General features: G+C 35.1%; 1 pseudogene; it reads right to left on the bottom strand.

Annotated features, from left to right (window-relative positions):
- Positions 1-697: 697 nt before the first annotated feature.
- On the bottom strand, positions 698-4,000 carry LOC125861534 (AT-rich interactive domain-containing protein 5-like; annotated as a pseudogene).
- Positions 4,001-4,750: the final 750 nt, after the last annotated feature.

The raw sequence follows: 4,750 nt of genomic DNA, 5'->3' as shown, positions 1-4,750 counted from the left end.
TTTTGAATACAAAGTTGCCTTTGGTAGGAAGCGTTTTACCCCAATGTGAGACCTCCCGACGTAATGAATTAGGTATCCATTTGTGCAAAATTTCCTATAAAGGAGTAAGGTACACATTTCTACCTGCGGAGCGGTATTCTCCCATTGTTATCCTATTTGTGTTCTGAACTACTTTGTATTGAGTGATTGTGTTAGTTCGTATCTAGAACGTGTAATTTGTTATATGTTTCTGTCAATATGAAAGGCAACTCAAGATTCGGTCTTGTTTACGATCTAGTTATTGTGAGAGTAGCAATACTGACTATTGACCTTGTATAGATTGCAGGTTTTGCTGTTGGACTTATACCTCAGATCAGAAATTCGGTTATAGGTGATGCAACTCCTCTTCATGTGATCCAAGATACAACTTTGTTACTTGGATATGAGACTCTCTAACTTGTTTAAATGAGTCGAAGCAATAACAAGAATATTTCTAGTAGAACATCTTTCACAATCCCTAGAGAAATGGTTCACTAATAGACCGAGTTATGAGTCCTTCCACTCCATCATTCACATCCAGATCATAAATGTATAAAACAAACACTCAAACTTGACCTCAGCTTAGCAAATACTATGTAATCCAACTTTGTTCTCATTTTTTTGTCTAGATGATTATTTTGTAAGTTGAAGTATTCAACTGACACAGTGAAGACGAGTTGAGGTATCTAGATGTACATACTCAAAGTACTTACTTGCCAACAAGGTCAAGTTTGAGTGTGTTCACTTAAATTGTCAACCCCTTTGTCTGCTTGAAGAAATTGATATTTACATTTCATCAATGATCCATTGTATCAGAACATCAAGAAAGAGAGATATGTTTCAGTATCAAGACAACATACTACTCCAATCTATGTTCATCACACATCCCTCTAAGTTTCTACTGGGGAGGCTGAAGTCGAAATACCTCCTTTTCTATCTGGGCCATTCAAAGTTTTTAACCCACAGTATCATCAACAACAACTAAACAGCTATGGCCAAGCATTCACAATATTGGCCAACTTCTAATACTCCTACTTTTTTAACTCAGAGATTTTGCTGCACAAAGGGCACATGAACGTGAAGAGACCCATGAAGGGTGACAACAGTGTTGGTCCGAAGTTGATCAATTATAGTAGGTAAGGTGACCACCTGGTAAAAAAAATTATGTCAGCCAACTTACAAATGGAGAACCTATTGATTGTCATAGACTTCTTAAAGTGTTGTGATCAACAAATAGAAACGTAACAATGATATATTTTTCAGATCCATTGAAGAATTATCAAGTTTTTTGCATGACAATTTACCTTTACCATAGAAAATTACCAGTCCAAAAAGATGCAAGTAAGGCAAAGATTGAATTAATCTATCAAAGTCAAAATCAGTAAAATAAATAGCAAGGTGTGTACCTTCTTGAAGGCAGTAACACCCCAAAGATTGTCAAGTGGGTTTGGCTGACCAGTAATGACCAGGTGACCAACTGGATCAGATTGAACCCGTATCTATGCTTACCAAGAAATAAGGGCATTAGAGCTTTGAGATGGTGTAAAAACTCAAAAACAAATTGAATGCACTTGATGGAAACAAGTAGCACGATTGGTATTATACCTCATCTCGTAAAAATCCAGCACCAGTGGATAGACCTCAAAGGAATCATTATGTTTGCATAAAATCATTACAAATCACATGAGAGAAATGGAGTGCATAATCTAGAGGTTCTTAATTCTTTTATTGTGAGAGGAACTTACTGTTTCACGAACATTGATATTAACCCAATCAATAGGGGGTCCAACATCAACAACTTAGACGTCCAACCTGGCAGATGGAAATCAATTTATCTTTACATCAGAAATGGACGAACCAAAAATAGAGAGAGATAGAGAAATACTATTCAAGTTCCTAGTACTTTTTTTCTTTTGGGTGATAAAAACTGCTGGTGTACAAGATAAAAACATTAGAAGAAAAGATCCAGATAAAGTAAGACTTACGGTTTAGATGTTTCAGTTTCTGCATCTTTCATTGGGTGCTCTACTTCATTTTACCCCTGGTGCCTAAGAGAACCTGAATACAACAGGAAGTTTTGCTGCGGTCACTATCCCTTTTTGATAGAGTATGAGTTAAAGCAAAAACTAAAGTTCTCGGATGATGATCCTGATATAGTTACAGTGTTAACTAACAACCACTAAAGGCCAAAGTTTTGGACAGTGCCAGACTTCATATTGGGAAATTGGAGGAGAAAACAACTCAATGATAGAGATATATGAAGAAGTCAAGTTGGCAAAGAATTGACGAACAATCTTACCTCCAGTTTTTGGGAAATTTGTACGCTTTGGCGTATTGTAGGCATTCCTATCCTGTAAAAGATGAAAAACACCAAAATTACTTGTACATGGCAATAGAAAGGATCAAACTTAAGAAAATGAACTTTGAGAACTTGAACGAAGTCAAAATACGTCGATGATTAAACTACTTAGGGTAATAGGCTTTCCCATGTATCAATTAAAAGGTGTACATCACATATAGTCAAAATACAGCAGCAATAGGAAGTTGAAGCTCTCCATTTTGTGTCCTATGCCTTTCATATGATAGAAGTAACTAACATACAGAGAAATCATGAGTTAATAAAATGTACAGAAACAAAAAGTAAGAGAAAGATAACTTTTTAGAACAAAAGATGGGTTGTAAGTAAAAGTTTTCTAAGTTGATACTTCACAAAGCACCCACCAATTTTTTTGATAAGGTTAAACAATTTGTTAATGATTGAGGAAAATCCCGTATACAAGCCGTATACCAAGAAATAGAGAACCTATACAAAAATATGGTCCTCTGCAAAAGACATTCAATCATCTATACAAGCAGGGACCTCATAGGTGCACCAAAAAAGAAACTAAACATTAAAAGGCTAATCCTTACATTTACAAAATCAATTTATATCCCTTTGAACACTCTCCCCCTCTCTCCTTCCAACAACCCACATGAAAGATAACATCGCAAACCACCTACCCACTAACAGGGTGACATAATTTAGGTCCCAGAAACTCACCTTATACCAAATATTAGCAGCATGGTGGACAGTAATCCAAATATGCTAATAACTATCAAGGGAAGAGAACTTCAGGTTATCACCTTCTCATAGAAGCTGCAGAATATCCAAGAAACAGTAGTGCAAGTCCTGAGAAAGAAGATTATCAGAGCCCCAAAAAAACATTTAGAGAAAGTTATATAATAGTAGATAGAAGGCATTGGTATTGTCTTATATATTCAGTTGATTATCATTCCAATAAATTCTTATCTTATTTGAGCATCAAAAGATATCTTGGTCATTACAACCCCATTCTTTATTCTAAGTTACTCATCTAATTGCAGACATCAGACATCGACACTTATTTCACATTGAGCAAATCTAGCATAAGGAAACATCCCATCAGTATCTCAAAAAGTTTAGATTCCTTATTCAAAAGCATCTGTAAATATTTTAGGCTTCAAGTCCCGGCGTGCTTAACTCCAGAACCAATTACTACCACTCAGATACGTGTATAATATCCCTGGTCCTTTATATTTGACCAAGACCTAACAGAAAGAAGGATGAAACATTCCTTGGGTATGTTGTTGGTTGTTGTTAATGCGATGTATGTTTCTTAGCACTTATAGACTAAGTTGCTCGGACTCGGTGTGGATGTCCGATATCGGTGCGGATCTAGATGTTGGATCCTTCATGATCTAATTTTAAGATTCGGGGATATGGATCCATGTAGGGATATATGTATAGGGATTCGCCTAAAAATAATTAAAATGTCTAAAAGACGAGTTAGAAAACCTAAATTATGAGATATTACGAGAGAACTTTAGGAGAATCTATGAAGGAGATTAATGGAAAAGGAGTGACAGAGAAATTTCTATATAAAAGGTATTTATTTTCTTCAATTTCACCTTAGCTTTTGTATTGATTAGAAACAATCATTAAAACTGTCCCCACTTACCCCATCGATTTTGGTCAAAGCACCAAAAATTGGTTGACCAAATTTGACATGGATCCCACACCCATGTCATGTCAACACGGGTGTGGCACCTAAAGTGAAGAGTCCGAGCAACTTAGCTTATAGCTTGATGTTGGAATCTATGTTGTTATTTTGGCAAAAACACTTCATGTTTTCTTCATATTTTCAATTTTAGTAGTTTTAATACTCTCTCCGCTATAAAAAGAATGCCTCTTTCCAAAGTTACCAAGTTCAAAGAAAAGAATGCCTCTTTCCTTTTTTGGCAATTCTTAATTTCAACGTTTCACAACTCACATGACATGTTCAAGACCACAAGATTAAAAGATATTTTGGTACATTCTACACATCTTTGGTTTATCTAAACTCAAATTTAAAATGATGAACCTTCAACCTAAAATTCCTTTTGGAATAACTTTTTATTGTTATTGATCCATTTGAATCATTACTAAACTAAAATAGCTTACTCAATCTCGACAATTGCTTATTCATATGCTATTGTGAGTTCAAGACAGACCACTATGGTGAAATTGGTAGACACACTACTCTTAGGAACCAATGATAATGCATCTCGGCTCGAGTACGAGTTGTAGAATACCATCTTCAAAAAAAGTATAAAAATATCTTATAATGAATTCAATTCTCGATTTCCATTAAGAATTATGTAATTAAGGGACTCTACTTTTTTTAAAGATTTTTTATGAAATGTTCAACCTTAGAGCATACAATAACTCACATTT

This window comes from Solanum stenotomum, chromosome 4, assembly GCF_019186545.1.
Source record: "Solanum stenotomum isolate F172 chromosome 4, ASM1918654v1, whole genome shotgun sequence".
In the NCBI taxonomy this organism is placed as follows: domain Eukaryota; kingdom Viridiplantae; phylum Streptophyta; class Magnoliopsida; order Solanales; family Solanaceae; genus Solanum; species Solanum stenotomum.
The sequence above is the reverse complement of the archived record's forward strand: the minus strand, read 5'-3'. Positions and strand labels throughout refer to the sequence as shown.